The following is a 26,493-nucleotide window of genomic DNA, read 5'->3' on the forward strand; positions in this document are numbered from 1 at the left end:
CAGTGGCTCCTAAATCTCCATGAACATCAGATTCTCTGTGAAGTCTTGTCTCTTTGTTTGTCTGTTCATTCATTCATTCATTCATTCATTCAAGTAAACTCTACCCCTGATGTGGGGCTTGAACTCACAACCTTGAGATCAAGAGCCATATGCTCTATTCACTGAGCCACCTAGGCGCCCCTGTTTATTTATTTTTGAATGCAGATTCCCACGACATACCTCGGGCCTTCTGAACCAGAATCTCTGGGGTAGACTTGGTATTTTTACAAAACACCCTAGTTCTGAAACTCTGCCAGGTTCAAGAACCACAGCTCTATTGACCTTGATCTAGATGTTTGGGGTGGAACATGAGAGGGAGGATTTTAGGATAACAGCCAGGTTTCTGAATTATGTGACTGAGTGAATTATGGGTACCCTCTGCTAAGTTAGGAAATAACAGTAGTCTTGAAGGACCTGTGGGAAGTTGGATATCAGAGTCTAAAGCTTGGAGTAGAGGTCAAAGCTGCAGATTAAGATGTGGCGATCGTTTGGTATTTGGAGAGTGGGTGCTCTATATTTTACATGGAATTTTTAAAATACCCAAACCTTCAATTTTCTCTCAATAGTCAAATAATCACTCTATATATTAAATGTATTTCCTTTCTTTAACAAAAATTTTTTTCTAAGTTTACTTATTTTGAGAGAAAGAGAGAAAGGGCATGAGTGGTGTAGGGGCAGAGAGAGAGAAGGGGAAGAGAGAATCCCAAGCAGGCTTTGCACTGCCAGTACAGAGCCAGACATGGGGCTCAAACCCATGAACCATGAGATCATGACCTGAGCCGCAGCCAAGAGTTGGATGCTTACCGACCCAAGCCACCCAGGCGCCCCTACATTTCCTTTCTGACTCTTGACTGAGTCTACTGCTTTTTAAATTTGTTACCATTTCTTTATAGTCCTTAAGGGCCATCCACTATTATAACCACTTATTTGTACCATCTCACTGGGGTCAAACCAACAACTTGTTGAAATAAAATGTATTATCTTTATGTGTTAGATGCAAAGATCAAGGGAGGTTTTGTAACTTGACCAGATGGTTGAGCCAGGACTTGAACCCAAGACTTTCTGACTCCAGGCTCAGAGCTTTTGATCAGGCAGACAGTCTTCATATTATCTTTGTAAAAGAAGCAATACAATCTACCACCAGTAACTTTTGCATGCTAATTCCAAAGTATGTTTAAATACTGAAAAATTCATTTAGAAAAATGAGTTTAATGGTGTTTGAGAAATGAGATGCTTTCTAAATTATATTTAGTAAGATGAATTTATGTACACTTCCCACAGATCGGCAGGATTAGACTGTTCAAAGTACCTTCTGACCTTTGACCAAGAGCATGTGGAGTAGTCTACATTTTCTGCACTTTCAGAGAGTGAAAGGGGGCGAGTAGGAGTGTGGCATTGGTTTGCTGCTGGGAAATTCTGTTGCATGGTCTGGCCCCCTGGGATTTTCCCAACTTGCTTTTCAGGGCACGGGGTATATCCCGCTTTGGGTTGAAACTAGATCGGCTTTTGGTAAGCCCAAGTTGAAAATATGTCCTAGCACTAGCGTTGTTTTTCCTTAGGTTTGGATAAATACAGATATCTGCCAAGTCTTCTTGGTAGCACTGATAAGTATGAAAGAGGCTAATGAAAAATATGCAGGCCATTATGAAGATTGGCAGGTTAAAATTGATACACTAAAAGAAATTGCATTCTTTTCTACAAATGAGTCATATGGCTGAAACTATGTGGTATTATTTTGACCGACAACTGTGATAATGATATTTAATCTAAGTGACAGATATCTGGATAATACTGACACTCAAATGACAACTCAGGCAACAATGCCCCACTTTTTGTTATGTGAGCAAAAGAAATGCTAAAATCATTTTCCCGGAGGGATCTCAAATATGGTAATACTATCATAGCTTTAATAATTCCTGATAAACTGTAATTACTAAAATTTATGATAAAAATAACTTCTACCAATGTATAAACCATGGAAATATTGGGGCCGTCCGTGATCAAGGAGAAAAAGTCTGTCAGTTAATTTAGAGTTAGGTAGCTAGACTTTGCCCCCAGATCCATAGAAGTGTAAAGTAAGGGAAATTTTACCTAGCGGTGAAAAGGCAACCTTACCATAAAGTAGGTTTCCCCCAACCCCACCCTGCAAAGTACATTCCTTATTCCCCAGGTGTGCCTGTTTGCCTGTTTATCCCCAAGTCCCAGCCACACCTACTCCCTGTTCTGGCCCCACACCAAGGAACATATAAAAAGCCCCTCCCTTTAGATCTCAGAGTATCTTAGAGTCATTATTGATTCTTGACTCCCTCCTTTCCCCCACCATGTCTAGAGAAGTTTTCCAGTCTCTTTTCTAGTCCAGTTGGCATACCGTAGGTGTTAAATGTCTATTTGTTGTCTAGATTTGTTCTTGACTTTTGGTTTTCTATTTCTCTACATCTTTTAACTTGTTGTTTTGAACCCACTTTATAACCTCTTGAATTTGTCCTTTGGTATTGGGCTGTACAAATGCAGGATATTTCAATGGAAATAATATGGGATTTGAATTCAGAAAGACCTTGCGTTCAAATCTTTGTTCCACTCTTTACTAGCTCTGTAAACTCTAGCAAATGACTCCCTTTCTTTGGTCCTCAATTTTACATCTTTAAAATTGGACAAAATTGTCTGTCTTGAAGAGTTATTATTGAGTCAGAATAAGTGCAAAGAACCTGATATCCCTTACATGCTCAAGCAATATCTCAATATTTGTCGAATGGCGTTTCCTGTCTTCTCATGGCTCTGTCCAGATCCTAATTCAGCCATTTCTTTAATTCCATTCATTCTAGGGTGGGAAATAAAGCCAAGAATTATGCTTAGAAAGCATTTATAACACAAATAACCTGAGAGCGGTGAATTGGAGGTTTATATCCTACTTCATTTACTATCACTAAAATTACCTGTCAGGGAAGATTAAATATTTATACGTTCTATGCATGGGTGACATAAAGATGCCCGTTGACAGATTCCACATGTAAGTGAATTTCTTTTAAAAATGAAAGGGTCTAACAAAGTCCAATAATGATCTTATCTTTTCCCCGTGATAACTATTGTGCAGCCTTAAAAAATAGATCAAATTCTTAAAAAGAACAACAATAACCACTTTTTTACTGCGGTGGGATTGCCCTTGCATATCATTTTCCTGCTCACAATATCTGAGGGGTTGGGATAGGGGAAAAGGATTATCGGTTAATCAATGTTTTTTAACCCCCCTAAGATTATTATTTTTTTGAGAGTTTACTCCATATGGACCCTGAAAAAAACTACCATCTTCTACTTTTAACCTTGTATTTTTAACCTTTTTGCACCCCTCAGACTTGTTAAAATCTTGTATTAATAATGCAAGCTCATGGCAAACAATGTAGATTGCCTACCCAACAGCCATTCCCTTCATACTTCCTTGGCAAGAGAACCCCAATATTGTTGTTATTAGGCCTGGTATCTTCAGTAGTCCCTCTGGTGGGCAAATGGGGGTTGGGCTAAGGCCCAATTGGTAGTTTCTTTTTTTTGGCGATGTTATTTAGATATAGGCATGAGGTACAACCTTGCTAATGAAATGTGAAGGAAAACTTGGGAAACTTTTGAGTAAGTTTCCATTGCTCTTGAAAGGGCCAGAAGACAGTGGTTCACACTTTCCTGAATCTGGTCATTGGTAGATGAGGAGTTGGTGTCTTGGAAGCTGTCTTGAGATCATGAGGGAATAAATCTGAAGACAAAACCACGTGCTAAGAATGGCAGAGAACCTGGGTTTTGATGATGTCTCTGAGTCACTGACTGAATCTGCTCTGAAACTATTAGGAGACAGTCCTTACTGGTTAAGGTAACTTTTAGTTGTGTTTCCTTCCTTCCTTCCTTCCTTCCTTCCTTCCTTCCTTCCTTTCTCTTTCTTTCTTTCTTTCTATTTTTTTTTTTTTCAACGTTTTTTTCTTATTTTATTTTTGGGACAGAGAGAGACAGAGCATGAATGGGGGAGGGGCAGAGAGAGAGGGAGACACAGAATTGGAGACAGGCTCCAGGCTCCGAGCCATCAGCTCAGAGCCTGACGCGGGGCTCGAACTCACGGACCGCGAGATCGTGACCTGGCTGAAGTCGGACGCTTAACCGACTGCGCCACCCAGGCGCCCCTCTTTCTTTCTTTCTAAATGTTTATTTATTTTTGAGAGAGAGAGACAGAGCATGAGTGGGGGAAGGGCAGAACGAGAAGGAGACACAGAATCCGAACCAGGCTCCAGGCTCTGACGGTCAGCGCTGAGCCGGATGCAGGGCTTGACCTCATGGACCACGAGATCATGACCTGAACTGAAGTCAGATGCCTAACCAGCTGAGCCACACAGGTGCACCTTAGTTGTGTTTTCTATTACAAGCATTGGAAAACATCCTAACTGATTAATATTAAAGACATCCCTCACCATTTGCACTTATTTTTCAGAGAAGGTTAATAGAAATTTCTATGGTTGGCTATAACATTTGTCCTAACTAGTTTGAGTTTTCCAAAAGACAGTCGGTCTTGGGGTGCCCGGGTGGCTCAGTCGGTTAAGTGTCGACTTCAGCTCAGATCATTATCTCACGGTTCATGCGTTCAAGCCCGGTGTCAGGCTCTGTGCTGACAGCTCAGAGCCTGGAGCCTGCTTTGGATTCTGTGTCTCCCTCTCTGCCCCTGCCTGCTTGCACTATGTCCCTCCCTCTCTCAAAAATAAAATAGAAACAGTAAAAAAATACAAACATTAAAAAACAAAAAGACAATGTCAAAAATTAAAAGCATGACTTGATTAGCAGCTGTTGGGTCTAGTGTTTTCCAAATTTCTATCATTTATTTTTATGATTTTGTCTCCCCTTTTTCAAATTAGATACATTCCTTTAAAAAATAAATTTTCTCACTAGCTATAAATTGAAAACCAATATTATTTGCCTTAAAGAGAAGGTAATTATAAAAAGAAATGCCATGAGTAAAGGGATGTTATTAAATTCTTGCCAGATATATATGCCTTTGAAGACTGAGCCTGAGGCTTGCTCTCTCTGTTGAAAAGAGAGACTAGGGAGTGTTCTAGAGGTGGTAAAAATAATCCTAACACCAACTGGACTATTTCTATGCCATCACAGGAAGAACTAAAAGAGAACGTCAAGGGAGACATTTGGTAGCCATCTGAATGTATCTAATTGCCATGCCTGTGCCATCTAAAGTCATCCGGTGTTCCACCAGTGCTCTGTCCCTGGAACTGACCCTCCAGAGAGCCCTCAAAAGGGCCTGGCCTCCTGAGAAATTCTTACTGGAGTGAGGCTCAGGGTAACCCTGAGGAGAGGAGAAAGGCCTAAGAATCAGCCTTTTATTGATGCGATTATGAAGGGGCATAAGAATCCAATGTTGCTATGTTTTATTATACTTGGTAGTAAAGCAAGGACAAGCAATCATTTATTATTCTCTCCATGTCAGAGAGTTTTTGGAATCATGTGCCCTATTGAGAATTTCTGGAAAACTGTGGTTCTTCTACTCAGGAAAATGCACAATTACACACACACAGAATTTTCACATAGGATCAGAGGGCCCAAGGACCTTAGGCCAAGAAGCAGCATTCTTTATATTTTATGTGTGTTCTTTTATAGCTTACCGTAGGATTCAGTTCAGTGCAAACTGTGGTTGAGTGCAAAACATGGTTTTAGAATGTCTATACATGAGTAAGAGTAGTAGGTTAATTTAAATACACTAAACTGGAGAATTACTTTCCCCTCAACATCTACTTTGAATAGACATAGATTACACTGATACTGCCTTCCAGGAGGCTTCAAGAGATGAGGTCAGGCTCTATAAAAAGAAAATCAGTCAACCATACATATATATATATATATATATATATATATATATATATATATATATTCATCCTTGTAAACTTTGAAACACCACTGAATGTACCCAGTAAAATTGTCCCTGAGCAAGCAGACTCCCCAGACTGGATGGAGTTCACAGGCGTTCCTTAGCTAGGATAAACAAAAATGACTAGGAACTTTGGATTGCCATTGTCTGAACTTGGGTGTCTGACTGGATCAGCAACAGCAGCATACCGCACACCTGCTTGTCAAACCAAAGAGAAACCCAATAGACACCTGCTTCTTACATTGTCAACTGAGCAAAGATATCACGTGATTCTAATTTGTGATGGTCCATTAGTCTTTAAAAACACCCTCCAACTTTTTTTTAGACAAATAACTTTTCCCTTAAAAGGGATAGGATAAATAGCAAGTTGAAATAGATGCTTTTAACCTCTAATTTTAAAATATAATATTAAAAACATTCAACTGTAGGGCTAAGACATTACAGATGTAATAAGACCCCAACTAGTTTTTGAAACAAATGTTAATGGGCTATGAAATTAAAAAAATTTTTTTTAAGTTTACTTATTTATGAGAGAGAGAGAGAGAGAGAGAGAGACAGCACGAGTGGGGAGGGCAGAGAGAGAAGGAGACACAGAATCAGAAGCAGGTTCCAGGCTCTGAGCTGTCAGCACAGAGCCAGATGCAGGGCTCAAACCCACCAACCGTGAGATCATGACCTGAGCCAAAGTGGGACGCTTAACTGACTGAGCCACCCAGGTGCCCCTAAAATTTTTAAAATCATAAACTAAGCTTCTTAAAATTTTTTTCTTTAAATTGGTATGAAATTGAGCCAATGATTAATTTCAAACATTTGTAAACAGCTAAATTAAAACATTTTACTCCCAAACGTTACAAGAAGTGTTTGGATTAAAAATAGTTGATCAAAGTGATGTTGAAAAGGAGATCTGGAATTGGTGATATGCACCTGATTTAATTCTTTGCGTAACAAATGTTTGAAAAATACTAGAAAAACCTTATAAAAGGTGAGGCGTTCATTATCTCTGAGTGAAGTTCCTTGGTTTATATTAAGAACCACCTCTCAGATTTCCTGTATTTTTTGGTTTACTTAAGGCTTGGCCAGAAATAATGAAAAGTATCAAATGTGTCAAATTTTTTTAAGATCAGTAAAGATGAATTTATCTGCCTTACTGGGTTGTGAGCTTAAATTTGTCCCTGGAAGGACTTTAGATTTAACTTCTTAATAATACTGTGGAAGCCATAATAATAATATTTCATGGCCATAAGTGAAATATGAAAATTTTATTTTTTTATCTTTAAGAGTTCTTTTTTCTAAACCAACAGAGATTGACTAAATTTAATTGATGGCAGACAAAGTCTAGTGATTCAGGCACAGAATCATTTGATGACAATGAATTCATTATGTTGACTTTTTTTGGCCTGTGGAAATGGAAACTTTTCCCCCTCAACTTCTTAATCTAACAAGTGGCACTATCCATGCATAAATTTTCTTTACCAATATTGAAGCTGTTCATTGTGTGAACTTAATGAAGTGCATTGAAATATTCTTTTTTTATATACTTTTTTAAATGTTTATTTGAGAGGGGCGCCTGGGTGGCTCAGTCGGTTAAGTGGCCGACTTCGGCTCAGGTCACGATCTCGCGGTCCGTGAGTTCAAGCCCCGCATCGGGCTCTGGGCTGATGGCTCAGAGCCTGGAGCCTGCTTCGGATTCTGTGTCTCCCTCTCTCTCTGCCCCTCCCCTGCTCATGCTGTGTCTCTCTCTGTCTCAAAAATAAATAAACGTTTAAAAAAAAATTAAAAAAAAAATGTTTATTTGAGAGAGAGAGTGTGCATGCATGCATGCTCGGGGGAGGGGCAGAGAGAGAAAGAGAGACAGAGAATCCAAAGAAGGCTCCAAGCTGTCAGTGCAGAGCCTGATGCAGGGCTGGAAGCCACGAATCATGAGATCATGACCTGAGCTGCAGTTGGACAGCCACCCAGGTGTCCCCGCATGGAAACATTCTTGATGAGTGTATGAGGAATAAAGTTTGAATAAAACAATAAAGCCCTTTTAGGATTACGCAATGCACAAATTCATTATCCTTTCTGTAACAGTAGGTAAATTTGGGTGAAACCATCTATAGGCTAGCAGGCTGAAATTTAAGACTAGGTTGTATGAGATAATGAAAATAGACTGGCAGTTCTTTTATGGATACTTCAAAGTCCTGAGATCAATACTCACATGTACTTGAGTACACATATATTTGTCAAAGGAGTGTCTATTTATTTATTTTATTCTCAAGAATTAAACTGTCTGATAGTTGAACAATACTTTGAATTGGTCAGTAGTAATGAATATTTCCTAATAAATAATCCCCTTCAAACAACAATCAATCTTAAATCTCACTGAAAGTCCCGTTTAGGCGCCTGGGTGGCTCAGTCGGTTGTGTGTCCGACATCGGCTCAGGTCATGATCTCATGCTCAGTGAGTTCGAGCCCCGCATTGGGCTCTGTGCTGACAGCTCAGAGCCCAGAGCCTGCTTTAGATTCTGTCTCCCTCTCTCTCTGCCCCTCCCCGGCTCACGCTCTGTTCTCTCTGTCTCTCAAAAATGAACAAACGTTAAAAAAAATTAAAAAAAAAAAAAAAAAGAAAGTCCCGTTTAGATTCTTAGAAATAATCTTGGTTCAAGGCAGTAAATGTGCTGATTTAATCCCAAGGCAGTGATTTTAGTGTGATCCCAGGGCTACCAAAGCAATCACCTGAGAGCTGGTTCAAAGTGTAGATCTCCGGTTCTCTGGCCCACATCATTTTTCTGTTGACCAGCACTTGTGCTTTCTGCAATTTTAATAAATGTCCCAGATGATTTTATGCACTAGAAGGTTGAGACTACTGTGTTTGAGTGTAGTCACTGGGGCTTCAAGTAATTTTCCCCCTTCCAGGAAGTAACGGTGGCACGCTTTTCTTTTTCTTATAGCCCTGGAGGGCAGATGGCAGGCTTTTTTTAGGGGGGAAGGGAGAATGGAGCTGAAAACATCATTGCCTTAGTCCTTCATAATCCCCTCCTCTTCTTTATCATCACCATCATTATAGCTTCTGTCATTTATTGAGCACTTACCATATGCCAGGCCTTGTGCTAATAGCCTTTCAAACATGATCTCACTTAATCTTACAATGGGTTTTATGATTGCCAGTTTACAGTAGAGGAAATGGGGGCTTCAGTTCACACAGCTGGTATAGGACAGGACTGGGTAGTAAACCATGTGGTTTCTGGTGGTGGCTCTCAAATGGTTGTGACAATGTAAAAATAGAGAACTAATTGGGTGAAGGAGAAAGAGACGTGACATTTGTGAAGTACTTTCGGTCAACCAGGTATTTTACATGCGTGTTTATATTTACTACTCTCAACAAACTGTTGAAATGTCTATTTCTTTTTTTTTTAATTTTTTTTAAACATTTATTCATTTTTGAGAGTGAGAGAGACAGAGCATGAGCAGAGGGCAGAGAGAGAGGGAGACACAGAATCCAAAGCAGGCTCCAGGCTCTGAGCTGTCAGCACAGGGCCTGACGTGGGGCTTGAGCTCACAGAGTGTGAGATCGTGACCTGAGCTGAAGTCAGACGCTTAACTGACTGAGCCACCCAGGTGCCCCTGAAATGTCTATTTCTATCTTCACATTACAGGTATCAAAACTGAGGCTCAGCAAGTTTGCATATTCACCCAAAGTCACTGCTAATAGTGCAAAGGCTCAGATAAAACTGTCTGCTTTCCCTACCCCTTTCTCTCCACCAAACCCCAGCTCTAGGCCAAGAGTCAGAGTGCATAGGTTAAAATCTCCACTCTGCCACATACTAGATTTGGAATATGTGTTATCGACAAATTACCCAATTTCTCTGTGCCTTGGTTTCTTCATTTGTAAAATAGAGATAATAATGGTATGAATTTCATCTGGATTTCATGAGGATTAAATAACTATATGTATACAATACCAATCACTTAGAATAGTGCCTGACATAAATCTGGCATTCTACAAGTATTATGATTATTAAATAATATAATAATAATGATTATTAAACCTTGAGAGCAGGAACTAGAAATGGAAATGGCAAAATGGAAAATGATTAATTTTAGAGAAAACTGACAGTTGTTTCTAGTTTTTTTCATCTATTCTAATTTTTTAAAAATTAAGTTTATTTATTTATTTTGAAAGACAGAGCAATTGGGGAGGGGCAGAGAGAGAGAGGGGAGGAGAGAGAATCCCAAGCAGGTTCCGTGTTCTCAGTGTGGGACCTGATGCGGGGCCCAAACCCACAAACCGTGAGATCGTGACCTGAGAAGAAATCAAGAGTCAGACGTTTAACCTACTGAGTCACCCAGGCACCCTTTTTCATCTATTCTAGTTGGAAGGAGTAAGTTGCACACTCCATCTTGCTGAACACAATGCTTGGTAACCAGGGTTGGAAGAAATCCTTGTATATAGTGGTTGGTGGCCATAATGGTAATCAGGGAAAGAGACGTGTGGAGGGGGTGAGGTGGGGCTGCACTGGGAGTTGAGCTCTTGTTTACGAAAAGGAGACAGAGATTATTGCCACGACTCTGATTTGATCTATAGCTTTTCCTTCAAAAACCTACAATCATGATCATGCACTGGGAAAAAATGTGGCAAATGAGACAAAATGCATTACCTTTCATTTGTGCAATGTGTTTGCTCCTAGAATACTGTGGTTTTGGCTTCTGTAAGTTTCCTACAGGATAGTTTGGATAAAGATGGTGTCCGAAGGGCAAATGTTTTTTAAAAAACGATAATTAAGGGGCTACCTCATCTGACTTTGGACTCTTCAATCTTCAGACATGAAAGGAGAGAGGACAGAGAGGAAATCACAAGGGTGATAGGTTCTGTGGACACAGAATTATTCACCAACTCCCAAAGCCCTTGCTAAAGGTAGCCTGAGGTGACTTTAGGATATGAAAAGGAAGAGTTGCTTAACACACTGGACGGTAAACCCTGAAGCGAATCAATTTCAGAAGTGATGAAAAATGAAGAGCTTCAAATAATATACAATTACATTTCAGAAAGACATTGCTTGAATGTCTCTTGTGGTCAAGACCTAAGCTGGGAGGGGTGTTAAGGAAGCAAAATGAAACAGTCCTCTAGACACTCAAAATCTAAAGCCACACATAAGTAAATTATACTACAAATGTGATGAATGCAACAAAAACTATACAAATGAGAAAGTATATAACCAGAACCAAGGAGTAAGTAGGTCAGAAGGAATCCTGTGTGGGTCAGCATAGTGGTTAGGGGCTGACCCCCAAGTGGGTAAAATGTGAGCCGAGTATTGAGGCATAAGTGCAACTCAGAGGACAGAAAGGAAAGAGGCATAGGGAATTCCAGAGGGAACAGCATACAAGAGGCAAACAATATAGGGAATTTGGGTAAATTATACAATTTTTTTTTGTTTTAGGGGAGCGTTGGGAGAGAATGAGGCAGAAGTTAGTATTTATTTATTTATTCAACAGATCTTTATCAAATACCTCCATGGTGCTAATCACTACATAAGCATTAGGGACACAAAGACGAATGAGACTGGATCCCACCGTCCATTCATTCATTCATGACCAGCAGTGTGCTAGGCATTGTATCAGGTACCAGAGATATAACGAGACAGCACGTATACTCCCTGCTTTCATTGAGGTTACAGCTTAGCTTGGACAGTCGAATAGTAGGTGCTGTGGACACAGCACTCAAATCCGTGATCTATATGCTATGATTGACCTTCCCACAACTTAAATCTGATCTTGTTATTCTCTGATTAAAATCCTATAGTGGCTCCCAGTAGTGCCTTCAAGTTAAAATCCAAGATCCTGAGCATGGCCTCACAGAATCCTTCACCAGCTGGCCGTTTCTCTAGCCTCAATTCGTCTCTCACCATGATGCTGGCCTTGGCTTCCGGGTATTCTGTCTGCATTCACGTGGAACTATCTGGAGGTATTCAAATGCCTTGTTATTTCCAGACTTAGAGCCTTAGTGCTTTTGTGTGTTTTCTTCCCTCTGCCCTTCTCCACCTGGCCATTCCCAGCTCATTCTTCAGACTTTCCTACTGTTCTGGCTCAAACACTAATAGTAAGTATATTGTGCCAGTATCTTACGGTTTCTGGAGAAATCAGCTGCTAAGAGGCTTTACCTTATTGCCCTAATAACCCTCCATCCTTCCGTGTCACTGTGTTGGATTCGATGCCTTTGCTGCTGACTCCCATAGCTTCCTGCACTTATTTTTCTTTGCCTGCTGGATTTGCAGTGTTTGCGGTCTGAACGGTGTAGACAGGTGACCTGGGTTCCCACTTGCTGGGCTTATGGGTCAGACACAATCCCTTTGAGACATCAGGAAGTTTCTGTCCTCTTCCAAGCTCATCTTTAATCTTCCTGCTAAATTCCCTGCAGTTCGTATACATGACAAATGGGGTCAGAGTGACGTGGTTTGCTGTGTATGAGACAGAGAATCTGGTGTGTGTGCTGACTTCTAACTAGTCTGTTTGCTCATGTGGAGCACTTCTGGAAGGGCAGTGGGCAGTCAGAGACTTGGAGTGGGGGGCATAGTGATTAAACTGGGGCCATTTGGAGGAGAGTTTGGGACTTTGGGTCACCAACTCAGGTGATGGATGCCTGAGAAAGAAATCAGAAGGCAGAGGGGACGTGGGCAATCTGAGCCATAACTAAACTTGCCAGTGAAAGAAAGGTCTATTATTCTAATACCCTCATTTTGCCAAATGTTTTAATATTCTTGTACGTGTACCTTTATCATTTATGTGATCAACAGAACTGAAAGAATAAGAGGTATTTGTGCCTGAAACATCCCCTTGTCCTACCAGCTAGGCTGGTAGGCTAGAGGCTACCAGCTCTCGGAAAAAAAAATGCAGATCTTGTTCTGAGTCACAGCCCCCAAATGGAAGCTATTTACAATTCTGAAAATAATCATTTCCTTTAAAGGTGAAGGCTCTTATCATTTATGTGATGAAAACCAGATAGGCAATAGTAGGTGCTAAAGACCGACTAGCCTGCCTGCCAGGGCTGTTTGCAGCGTTCTTTGTACCTTTTCAGCCGGGCTGGGGTTTCTTTCCTGTGGCTTGGCGGGACAGGCAGGCAGATGGCTCCTTGTTTTAGTCATATAGTTACTTTGTGGTTGAAGCTGTGAGTCAAGCCTTTAACTTTTGCTTATAGTTTAGAGCCAGGATGCAAAAGCGATAAATAAGATACCCCTTTCCATGACCTGTCTACTTGATTGGAATTTTGCAGGGCAAACTTAGAAGGTCACAGAATTCCTTTAGATATTAAGTGGAAAGAGCAACATATAGAATAGCGTATATATATAACATGGCACACGTTGTGTAAGAAAAAGGGGGGAATAATATGTATTTATTTATATGTGCTTGTATTTGTCTTATGAATAAACATGAGAAGGATTTAAAAAAAAAAACTGTTAAAGGTGGGAATGCCTGGGTGGCTCAGTCGGTTGAGATTTCAGCTCAGGTCATGATCCCAGGATTGTGGGATCAAGTCCCGAATCAGGCTCTGGGATGAGCTTGGAGCCTGCTTAAGATTCTCTGTCTAGATTTCTCTCTCTCTCTCTTTCTCTCTTGAGGCACCTGGGTGGCTTGGTTAAGCCTCTGACTCTTGATTTTAGCTTGGGTCCTAATCTCACTGTTCATGAAATCAAGCCCCACATCTGGCTCTGCACAGTGCAGAGCCTGTTTGGGATTCCCTCTGTGCCCCTCCCCTGCTCTCTCTCTCTCTCTCTCTCTCTCTCAAAATAAATAAATAAACTTTTTTTTTTTTTTTTTAAAGATCCTCTCTCTCTCTCTCTGCCTATCTCCTCCTGCTCATGCGATCTCTCTCACAATAAAAACAAACAAAAAACGGTTACAGGTGATTACCTACTGGAGCTGGGGTAAAGTTGGGAGCAAGAATTGGCTGTGTGTCTTTTTGTCCTCTTGATTTCTGAAACATGGTTATATGTCCTCTTTTCAAGTCTGTCAAAAGGCGTTACTTTCTTTTTCAACTGATACAAAATAAAAGCGGGAAAACAAAGTCCGTTTGGTAGTACAACACATGTCCGTGGTGTGTCTGCTTTCAGGGTAAACAAAATCTGTTCAGCGGCATAGGATGTTCCCGTCACTCTAATAAAAGCTGCTGTCTTTAGAGCACCCACTCCATGCCAGTCACTTCCCTTCTAGGCTGGTAGTTACTGTTCATATTTTTAGATGATGAGACCAAGTCTCATCAAACTAAGATCAGAGAGTTAGTAGTGTCAGAGGCGTGCCTGAGTGGCTCAGTTGGTTAAGTGTCCGACTTCGGCTCAGATCATGATCTCACAGTTCATGAGTTCGAGCCCCGCATCAGGCTCTGTGCTGACAGCCCAGAGCCTGGAGCCTGCTTCGGATTCTGTGTCTCCCTCTCTCTCTGTCCCTCTCCTGCTTACGCTGTCTCTCTCTCTCTCAAAAATAAATAAACATTAAAAAAAAATAAAAAAAAAAAAGAAGTGTCAGAGCCTGCAGTTGGTGAAGCATCTGACTCTTGACTTCAGCTCAGATTCTCACAGTTTGTGGGATTGAGCCCCATGTCGGGCTCCGCACTGGCAATGTGGAGCCTGCTTGGGATTCCCTCTCTCTCTTCTTCTCTTCTGCTCCTTCCCTGCTTGCATGCTGTCTCTCTCAAAATAAATAACTAAAACATTTAAAAAAATAAATACACATTAAAAAAAGGAAGTGTTCAGAGCCTGTAACCGGCATCCTCTGACTTCAGATACAGTGTGCACTTTCCCCTATAATAAGCTGACCACACCTCCCTTATTGCAGATGTGTTGATTACTTCCAGGGGCTAAAGTACACATTCATTCAATAAATATTTATTGAATGCTCACCATGGACTAGGCACTGTGGCAGTCCCTGGTGATGCGAGAAAAATAAGAGTGGTGAAGACAGACAAGGGAGCAAAAAATCCTGATACTGGGCAGGGAGTGCTCTGGATGGAATTAAGCACAGCGAGGGTGGCAGTACAAAAAGGACATTTAATTGAACTGGGGAAGTTCATGGCGATTTTCCCGGAGATGAGTCTTGGAGGACAAATGGTATTTAGCTAGGTCCTCCCAGTTAGGGTCAAGTGTATTCCAGGCGAGAGAGGACAACATGTACAAGAGCACAAAGTTTTGAAAGAATGCTACATTTTTGAGGAAGAGTCAATAGTTGGGCCTGTCTAGAGCGTGCAAAGAAATGAAGCCAGGAAAGGGAAGGGTCTTGTAACACTGACATTTGTAACACTGAGTTATTTGGACTTCATCCTGTAGCAATGGGAAGCCATAAATGATTTTTAGCAGAGAAATAAATGAAAAGATTAAACTTAGAGCTTAGAAAAATTATTCTGACAGGAGAGTATGAATTGAGAAGGGGCCAGGGTCAATGTCTGATGCTAAACAATGTTGTAATATATTTTATTATTTACATGTTTGTGTATATATATATGCACTTGTTAACATTATGGGTTTTTTTCCCCGAAACTGAGATGTATCTTACAATCAATTTTATGTCATAATTTAATTGGCAGCATTTTTTTCTCTCTTAATGGTCCCCAAATACCAGTGTGTTTTATAACTGATGGCATCTCAAAATAAGTAAAATACAGTGGGTCCAAGCAAAGTGGGACAGTAAAGACGGAAAAGATTTGAGTAATATTTAGATTCATATGTTTAGATTCTGAAATTTAGATTATTGATTATTAAGTAAAAAAAAAGAAATGTGTAGAACACTATGTATAATATGCTGCAAGCTGTGGGAAAGAGTGTGTGTGTGTGTGTGTGTGTGTGTGTCTGTGTGTGTGTGTGGGTCTGTGTGTGTGTGGGTCTGTGTGTGTGTGGGTCTGTGTGTGTGTATGTGTCTGTGTTGGGGGTAGAATACACATACATATATATTTCTAGAGATGCGTAAAATATTTCTAGAAAGACACACAAGAAACAAATAACAATGATTGCTTCCAAGAAAGGGCATTTGGGGGCTGAGGGAAAATAGTGGGAGAAAATTTTTTCTTTGTGTTCTATTTTGTACATGTTATATTTTGAACTATGTAGAATGAGGGATGCCTGGGTGGCTCAGTCGGTTAAGTGTCGGACTCTTGATTTCAGCTCAGGTCGTGATTATGTTCATGGGCTCAAGCCCTGAGTTGGGCTCTGTGCTGACTGTGTGGAGCCTACTTGGGATTCTCTCTCTCTCTCTCTCTCTCTCTCTCTCTCTCTCTCTCCCCACCCCCCCGCCCTTCCCCTGCTCACACGCACGCTCTCTCTCTTTCAAAATAAATAAATAAACTTAAAAAAAGAAATACGTAAAATGATAAAAATGGGGCTCTGGGTGGCTCAGTCAGTTAAGCGTCTGACTTTTGATTTCGCCTCAGGTCCTGATCTCATGACTGGTGGGTTTGAGCCCCGCATTGGGCTCTGTCCTGACAGTGTGGAGCTTGCTTGGGATTCTCCCTCTCTCTCTCTCTCTGCCCCCTCCCTGGCTTGCACTTTCTCTCTCTCTCTCAAAATAAATAAATAAACTAATACAAAAATGATAAAAAAAGAAGAGGTGTTTGGTAGGAATTATTGACAAATTTGTTGACAGATTCATTGTAGGATAAAAGAGAAAATTTTTAGATGTCAGGTTTTAGTCTTTTAATGATTCTCTAACTTTTTAAAACAGATTTATTGAAATTTAACTCACATACCATAAATTCACCCATTTTAAGTGCACAATCTGGTGACTTCTAATAAACTTCTAATAAACTTACTGAGCTGTGTAATCATAACTACAATATTTTTAGAACATTTTCATCATCCCAATAAGATACCCCATTCCCGTTATTCCTGTCCTCACCCCAGGCACAGGCAACCACTAGTCAACTGTCTATTTTTATGACTATCTTTTTTGGACAATTCATATAAATAAAATCATATAATACGTGGTGTTTTGTGTCTGTTTTTTTTACTTAGTATAGTGTTTCATATATATGTATTCATATATATATATTTCAGCATTTCATTCTTTTTTATGGTTGAATAACATGCTATTGCATGGACATACAACATTTTGTGTATACATTCACCAGTTAATGGACATTTCAGCTGTTTCCACTTTTTGACTATTATTAATAATGCTGTTAGGAGCATCATGTTCAAGTCTTCATGTAGAAGCATTTTTTCATTTCTCCTTAGGACACATCTAGGACGAGAATTGCTATGTTGTATGGAAATTAATATTTAACTCTACATGAAACTGTCAAACTGTTTCTCAAAGTAGCTACATCTCTGTATATCCTTATCAACAAGGAATTAAGAAGGGTTCCTGCCTCTCCTTATCCTTACCAACACTTTTCATTGTCTTGGTGACAGATTTGATCCTAGTGGGTCGAGGTGGTACCTTATTATGGGTTTGATGTGCCTTTCACTAATGACTCGTGATGTTCAACACATTTTCATGTGCTTATAAACCGTTTATACATCTTCTTTGGTGAAATGCCTATTTAAATCTTCTTCCCATTTTAAAATTGGGTTGTCTTCTTATTGAGTTGTTAGAATTCTTTGCATCCTTCACTTTAATTTGACTAAGGAAAATTCTCCACCAGTAGGGAAACTCATTTCTCTTTCTATTTCTGAAAATCTTTTAAATTTTTTAAAGGGACCCTTCAAAAGTCTGTCCTATTTATTTTTAGAATATTTCCATAAGAACATAGGGATCAATTATGAATATTGATTATATACAACTTTCTTTCCTAATTACAGACTCAACCAAGAGTTATAATATAAATATTTTCTTAAGTTTATTTATTTATTTTGAGAGAGAGAAAACATGAATGGGGGAGGGGCAGAGAGAGATACTCTCAAACAGGCTTCACTTAGCACAGAGCCCAACGGGGCACGAACCCACGATCTCACGACAGTGAGATCACTACCTGAGTCGATATCAAGAGTTGATGCTTCACCTACTAAGTCACCCAAGTGCCCCTACAATATCAATCTTTGTCTCGCATTCATTTTTGTGGTACTTTCAAAGCTCATGACTATCTTCCTAATCACCTTTATGGACAGACTGAAAAATTCAATCTAGTTGAACCATGGCTTACTTTATAGTGCTCTGTAGGACACCTACTGTCTGAATTGGGAAATGGGTAGCTCTAGAGATTCAACAAATGATCAAAGAAATAGCAACATTTAATAAAGTAAATACAGAGGCTGTGTCAATATCAAGTTATGTCTGAGTTTTATATCTTCAGTTTTATCTGACCTAAATACCAATCCTTTTAGTAAAAATATATTTTAATATTATGGGATAAAATAAGCAGAGAAAAATGGCCTTTGAATTTTACTTGTCCCTAGTGAATAATTTTATTTTATTTTTCCTTCTAAAGTAATCACTCCTACTGCAGGGTACCTATCTGTAATCCTCTTCAAGACACACATGCAAACACACACGCACACACACACACACGCACACGCACACACGACTTCTAGATTCTAAGTGGTCAGAGTCCAAATTAAGTTACCATACAGAAACTAAGACACAAGGCCTAGAAGGCCTAAAAGGAGGAAGGAGATATACTATCTTAGGGTTCAACAGAATATTTCTCTCTGCCTACACCAACGATGGGAAAGATTTTGAATGTAAGTGGTGTGGGTTGGCAGACCAGGTTGAGTAGGAGAAAAACAAGGCCCTGGTCTTAGTTTTATCATGAACTATTGGTAGCACATACTTTAAATACTGTTGTAAGAGTCAAAGTGCTCCCTGCAACTGGCCACTTGTGGTCATACTTCAGTCCTCAAACATACTTGGATGGGCCTGCAGAGTGCAGTTTGCCTATTTGGTTTGTGAACCAACACTTAAAATGTAGGAGATTTATGGGTGCCTGAGTAGCTCAATCAGTTGAATACCCAACTCTTGGTCTCAGCTCAGGTCATAAAAATCTCACAGTTTGTGAGATTGAGGCCTATATCGGACTCTGCGCTAACAGCTCAGAGCCTGCTTGGGACTCTCTCTCCCTCTCTCTCTGCCCCTCCTCTGCTCATGCTCTCTCTCTCTCTCTCAAAATAAATAAATGAACTTAAAAAAAAATCTCTCTCTCCCTCTTCCTCTTCCCTTTCCCTGCTCATGCTCTGGATCACTCTCTCTCTCAAAAAAAAAAAAAAAATACAAAAGATTTAAAATAAAAATCCAATAAAAATGGGAAGATGTGGCCATGCTGGGCTCATGTTTTCATATGGTAACAATTAGGTGGGTCTGGGTTATAGATACTACTTTTGGCTAGGACATTTGTTCTCACTTTTGCTAAAGACCACTTGTACTTCCTGTTGTTTCCCTGCCTTGAGATGATCAATTTTAGTTAATGAAAAATTATATGAGATGCTAAAACCACGATTTCTGTATCTGGACTGCTTGCTCATTTCATTGCTTGTATGATTCCTATAAGGTATTTGAGTTTATAACTGTATTTGTTTTCTATGGCTGCTATAACTAAGTACCCAACAGAAAGGTCTTCACAATTCTGGAGGTAGGAAATCCAAAATCAAAACATTGGCAAGAGCTGTGCTTCCCACAGAGGCTCTAGAGGAGGACCCATTCCTCACCTCTTCTGGCTTTTGGTGGCTTCAGGAGTTTCTTAGCTTGTGACTGTATCACTCCACTTCTCCCTCCATCTTTATATGGCTTTGTCCTCTTCCCCAGGCCCCCTCCATGTCTCTCCTCTGGGTGTTTCTTATAAGGATATTTTCCATTGGATTCAGGGCCCACTTGTATCATCCAGAATGATCTCATCTCCAGATCTTTAACTTTTTCCAAATAAGGTCATATTCCCAGGTTCTAGGCATTAGGCATGGACATGTCTTTTTAGGGGCCACAATTTAGTTCACTGCAATAAGCAAACTGGAGAATCCTGGAGGACATTTAAATGGAATGGGAAGTTGAGGCTGGTGCCATCCTTCAGGTTAAAGAAGTGGAATGAGGGTGAGATCACAGAGAATGATTTTGCCTCAAATATCAGTGCATCAAGGGAATCAAACAGCCTTAAGCCCTGGGATCCCCGGTATCAAACAGCCTTAAGCTCTGGGATCCCCACGCTTTTTCAAGTTGAATTAGGACAGACTTAGTTGCTGTGACCCATCAATTTCACCTTGGCTTAACTATACTGGTTTAATTGACCTTGGCCACAATTACTTTAAGTATGCAATGTACTGTCTGCTTACTGCTTTCAGTTGCCTAAAACCACAAGAGCCATCTAAAAACACCAAATATGAACATGTTAATTAACTTAGAACCAAGACTCTTTTCTCTGTTAAGTGGGGAGATGGTGGGACAGGAGATGTAAAACTAGGTCACATATAAAACTAGGTAGTCAGGAGCTGGGACTAGTTACTGTGGGGCAGACAGCTCTGCTGGGTCCCATGGGCATCATCAAGAAACTGATCCTTTCCGAAAGCTCTTTGTTGTCTAATTTCATGCGAACATAGACTGGTAGGGTAGAAAGGACCTCGGGGATATCCCAGCTAGGCTAGAACTAGATCTGAGGCTTCAGTTGGGAAAGTCAGAAATGTGGGGGAGATTGAAACAGATCAAATACCAGGAGTACAAGCAACGCATAATCCATTTAGAATCTAGAAATTTTGCTAGTGCTTGTTTGCAAGATTCTTTCTGTATTGTTTTCTTTCTAGGGAAGATGTGTGTGTGTGTGTGTGTGTGTGTGTGTGTGTGTGTGTGTGTGTTGGAAAGGGGCACCCAGAAAACCATACCCAGGCCCCCAAATATACCCATTCCCCCAAATATCCAAACCTTCCTTGGGCAATTATATTGGTATCCCCAGAGACACATAGCTGGAAACGTTTCTTGTTCCCCCGCAGAGATCTGGTGGGGATTTTCTTTGCTGAAGCATAGTAACCAGGGCAGCGAGAAACCCAACCAGGAGGCTAGTCAGAAGCTAACCCAAACAGCTTTGCTTAATTCTGGGCTACTCCTGGGGGCTGGGTGGGGGGGTGGCTGGCAAAGAGAAGTGTCTGACATTCTTGTGTGCTGACATCAAGCTGCAAAGCTGCTGCCCTCTGGTGAGTCAACAGCAAAAGGCCCACATCGTTCGAGAGCAGCTGCCCAATCAGAGAATGTGGTGCCACGCCTCAGAAATCTTTCTAACTCTCAGCATTCTGCAGCCTTCAGACAACTCCTTTCAGAGAAGAATGCAGAAATGATTTAACTTACAAAAAGCATAGAATCTACAATAATAACAACAGTAAGACAAAGTCCATATTTGCTTTTAAAGCAATTTATGACTATAGACAGCCAACACCCGGAATTTTACTCATTTAATAAATATTTAAACTTTTACTTTTATGCCGAGGCTGGAGGTGTCCCACTGGTGCATTGGGGTTTTCTGGATCTTGAAATTAAGGCGTGCTAGAATGACATTGGTACTTGGGGAAGGCATAGACTTGCAACGGCAGTTATTGGAGCTCAGCCAACGTATCCGTAGCTTGTTAGCTGTTATAATGAGAATTTCATGTATATACATATATGTAAATTCTACGGTGAAAATGAAAATTAAGTGAAAATTAAGTGTAGGTTTCTCACCTTATTAATGAAAGTTATGCTGCTGTTTAATAATTTCTCTCAATTTCTTTAGATTGAGCAGAAATCAGTGGGGAAATATCACGCATGAGGCAAGAGGCGCATTATTTGCTAAGTGCAGCATAAACCTGCTTTCAGAAAAGAGCAGAGTCCCTTTTACAGCATCGCCACCATATGGCGTTGCCATATCGTGGAGTCCGTAAAGGAGACTGACATTGTAAAAGATTAACTGGGTTTTACTTGGCAAGGTCAGGCGTCTTGATGGCAGGCTATAAAATAGTTAGACGAGGAAAGAGAATCTGCATTTGGAGGCCATCTCACATTTTGGCACTGGTTTTCCTTATAGTCCTGGCATCTGGTTTGGAGTGTCAGAAGCAAAAAGGTTGTCCTGGCCAAGTGAGGATGCTCCCTTGGCTTTGGGTGTGTGGAAGTCTCAGAAGTAATGGCTGGAACTGCTTCCCACAGGAGTGGAGATCTCTGTCATTTTACCCTCTTACACACTAGATCTGAGGAGTTGAAAGGAGGCTAGAGCACACATACCTGTTCACCTTCCTTTGTTTGTTTCTTTGTTCATTCATTTGTTTATATATTTAACAAAAATGTTTTTTGCATATCTTAGGTGCCAGGCATTGAGGGCACACTGTTCTTGTTCAGAAGAGGAAACAAACAAAAACATAGATAATTGCAATGCAATATAATTAGTGCTCTAATTACAGCAACATGTATTGAACTTTTTTGTTTAAGTTTATTTAGTTTTGAGAGAGAGAGAAAACACGAGTGGGGAAGGGACAGAGAGAGAGGGAGAAGGAGAATCCCAAGCTCCACAGTGTGGAGCCTGACGGGGGGCTTGAACCCATGAACCGTGAGATCATGACCTGAGCTGAAGTCAGACGCTTAACTGACTGAGCCACCCAGGCGCCCTGTATATTGAACTCTTATTAAATAGCAGGAACTTTGCTGGGAGCTACAAATGAATCGCTATAATACCAAAATAGGGTTTTGTTATTATTCCCTTTTGTAGGCACAGGGGTTTTGGAGACATTAAGTCCTGCAGGTTGGAAGCGGTGAACAAAAAAAGTTTAAGTCTAGACATTTTGACTAGCAGTTGGGGTCCTTAACCACTCACTTCCAAATTTGGGAAAGATGACTAAAATGACAATACCTACAATGACTCTTGAAAGCCAAGTAACTCTTTAAATGAGGGTGTGTGTGCGCTGGCTGAGGCATCCTGGGCTGGTAGTGATTTGTAGGCAGAAGCAATTGCTCCCGTGAAGAGGGCCATGAGAGGTGTGTTTGTCAGGGGAAATGAAAGTGATTAAATAGTGTCGGAGGTTTGCGTGGGTGATCTGGTTTTCTATTAGTGTGTGACAAAACACTCCAAAACTTAGTGGCTTCAATCATCATGATCACTGATTTAGTTCACAAATCTGCAATTGGGGCAGGGCTTGGGGAAGACGACTCCTTTCCATTCTGTGCAGTGACTGCTGGAGGTGCTCGAAAGATGGCTGATGCCTGGGGCTCCCCAAGCATTTCTATCTTTATGTGATCTCTTCTCATGGTCTCTCAAGCATGGCAGCTTCAGGTAGTTGAACTTCTGAATGGCAGCTTAGGCCTCCAAAGGTGCATGCTCTAAAAGAGATTGCCAGACAGAAACTTCATTTCCTTTTTTTTTTTTAATGTTTTTTATTTATTTTTGAGAAAGAGAGAGAGATAGAGTATGAGTCGGGAGGGACAGAGAGAGAGGGAGACACAGAATCTGAAGCAGGCTCCAGGCTCTGATCTGTCAGCACAGAGCCCAACATGAGGCTCAAACCCATGAACCATAAGATCACAACCTCAACTGAAGTCGGAGGCTTAGCAGACTGAACCGCCCGGTGCCCTGGCTTCATTTCCTTTTATGACCTAGACTTGAAAATCACATAGCTTAACTTGTGCCAGACTCAGCAGTGGCAACCAAAGGGTGCTGCCCCGGTTCAAGGAGAGATGACATAGATTCCACCTTTTGATGGAGAAGTGGTGAGGTTCTGGAAAAGCATGCAGGGCCAGAAAATTGTTTCAGCAACTTTAGGGGAAATAAGGTGGGATAAATGCAGCAGAAAGTAGTCATTAAAAAAACAGATTTGGAGTGTGATGGACTTTGATTTCATCTATGGACTCCACCACTTAGTAGCTGGGTTACTTTGGCCAAGTTGCTTAACTTGTTTTTAAAGTTTATTTATTTATTTTGAGAGTAAGCAGGGGAGGGGCAGAGAGCGAGGGAGACAGAGAATCCCAAGCAGGCTCTGTGCTGACAGCGGGGGGTGGGGGGGGGGGGGGGGGGGGGGGGGAGTGGGGGGGGTGGGGTGGGGGGGTGGAGGGGGTGGGGGGGGCTGGAACTCACGAACTATGAGATCATGACCTGAGCCGAAACTGAGTTGGACCCTTAACTGATTAAGCCGCCCAGGGGCCCTGCTTAACTTTTTTGAGTCTCAGTTTCCTTCTCTGTAAAATGAGGATGCCAGTACTTATCTCATGGAGTTGTGAATGATTAAAGAACATATGTAAATCCCTTGGCTTTGGGGGCTGGCACAAAGTGGGTCCTTCAGATACAAAACCTGGGATTACAGATCGGCCAGTAACAAGATAGATAGCTGGAGAGGAGGAAGGGCCAACGTGGGGAGGGCTTTTGTAGCGAATAGTAAGTTGGTAAAATAATAATAGCAATGATAGTCAAGTGACTGAACACTAGGCAGTGCTAAGGTCTTTAAAAAAATTTATTTTAACATTTATTTTTGAGAGACAGAGTGAGTGGGAGAGGGGCAGAGAGCGAGAGAGACACAGAATCCAAAGCAGGCTCCAGGCTCTGAGCTGTCAGCACAGAGCCCTACGTGGGGCTTGAACTCACCAACTGTGAGATCATGACCTGAGCCGAGGTCGGAGGCTTAACGGACTGAGCCACTCAGGCGCCCCAAGTTCAGCAGCGCAAAGGTTTTTAAAAGGAGTGTCTCATTGATCTTCACAACAAACCTATGAAGAATGACTATAGTTACCCTATTTTATAGATGATGAAACTGAGGATCAAAGAGTTTAAGAAAATTTCCCAGATTGGCAAATAGCAAAGACAGGATATGAACCAAGGTAATTGTTTTGACAGGGCCTGTATAGGAGGACAGTTCGGATTTTGGCTACTTGGAGCCACTGAAGAATTTTTAAACTGGGCAGTCCTCTGGTTAAACCTGCTCTTTAAAAAGCAGGCTGGTTTATGGATCAGGGTCTCCAATCAGGTGAGAAATATGGAGATTTCTGATACATTGCAGACACACGTAGTGTGGGAAAGGTGGAGGAGGTCCTAAGAAGTGAGTGGCAGTCATTCTTGATTCCTGATTGGATGTGGAGAGAAAGGGAGGGAATTGGTGTAGCTGTTAGTCAGCTTGGGCGCAGGCACTGGCCTGTGCACAATTACTCAGGGCTCCAAGTGGAGAAAGAAAACAACCCCAGGGTGTCTTCTAACTTAACGCATATTTCCTAAGTCCTTGCGCTCTCAGTCTAGACTAAAAACAAACAACACAGACTCCTCTTGAAGCTCTCAGATCTCTTACCTTGCTATTCTAGCTTTCAAATTCCGGGCCGCCCTTCCTTTCCCACACCCCAAGCCCTCGTACTGGGGATTACAATGATCGTTTTTGTGTATCAGGCGATTGTTCCTTCCACATCAGGGGCCTTGGGAGGATGACCAAAGGCTGCTTTCTGCTGTCCTTGCTTCCTTCATCCAGTGCTGGAGCTACACATGCAATTTACTTGTTCTCGTAGGATGACTGACTGGGGCAATGATACGGTCTTCAGGCAGCGGGGGGTAGGACGGGCGAGGGGTTGGTCTCCGTCGGAGGTCCTTGTTGATTGTGTCATGTAGTTTCATGGTGAAGTTCCTTTGGAGGGACGATATGTGCTTTAAAGGACAGAGAAAGGATATGTGTCATTGGATACAGCATTCCATATCTCTGATAAGGGACTTTAATCTATTGCTGGGTCAAAATCTGAGGCACAAACTGGCCCTTGATAGGAAAGTTACCTAAAACAAGCAATAAACCAACACACAACCCCCAAACCTAGTTTTTCTGACGATGAAAATATTTTTTCAAATTATTTTATTTAAACTGGAATAATTTCTGAGATGAAAACAATTGGGGCACCTTGGTGGCTCAGTTTGTTGTGTCCAACACTCGGTTTCAGCTCAGGGCATGATCTCAGTTTGTGGGTTCAAGCCCTGTGTCTGGCTCTGTGCTGACAGTGCAGAGCCTGCTTGGCATTCTCTCTCTCCCTCCCTCTCTGCTCCTTCCCCTCTTCTTCTCTTTCTTTCTCTCTCTCTAAAAAAAAAAAAAAAAAAAAAAATGCTGTGACCTTGTCTGATAGACTTATTCATGGTTATCTACTTGTTTGTGCCTTCTGTCTGTTTCTCTCTCTATTTTCCTTATAAAAGGATTAGTTTTTGAAAGGTAACTTTATTCTGATGCTACATTTTGAATAAATTATTGCCTCCCCCAGTGGACTATGGAGGTTGACATTTGATCAACAGCTTTTGTCCACTGACTGCCGTTAGATACAGAGGGTGCCCCATTTAACCCAGTGTTTCAGGCAATATATCACTTGGGAAGAGAGTATTACGCTAATTGTTTGAACACTGTCTATGCACATTGCTTGGTCATTCAATAGCTAGTTGTTAACTTCTCCTTTTGCTGTCAGTCTCTGAAGTTATAAGCTGGTTAAACTATACCAGTGCGTAGAGCCAACTAGATGCTCACACAGTTTGGTCACAGTCCTGGTTTAGGATCTTAGATCTAGCTTTCTTTAATGAACAGAGAGGCTTAAACTTGGCTTTGCGCCCTGAATTACTCCTTTAGAGAAATCATCCACTATGCTTTGATTACAATTCAACTTTTTCATTTGTAAATAACAAAAAAGAGTTATTTTACAATTGAGAAATTTCCTCT

General features: G+C 41.1%; 1 long non-coding RNA gene across 5 annotated transcripts in view; it reads left to right on the top strand.

Annotated features, from left to right (window-relative positions):
- The window catches only part of LOC122205667, a 95,179-nt gene that overhangs the window by 54,195 nt on the left and 14,491 nt on the right, over nucleotides 1-26,493 (top strand). For all 5 annotated transcript variants that reach the window (XR_006196184.1, XR_006196183.1, XR_006196185.1 and 2 more), the window contains one exon: nucleotides 11,724-11,885. This is a non-coding gene — a long non-coding RNA (uncharacterized LOC122205667). The remainder of the gene's footprint in view (nucleotides 1-11,723; nucleotides 11,886-26,493) is intronic.

The sequence above is a fragment of the Panthera leo genome, chromosome D4 (genome assembly GCF_018350215.1).
Source record: "Panthera leo isolate Ple1 chromosome D4, P.leo_Ple1_pat1.1, whole genome shotgun sequence".
NCBI classification, from domain to species: domain Eukaryota; kingdom Metazoa; phylum Chordata; class Mammalia; order Carnivora; family Felidae; genus Panthera; species Panthera leo.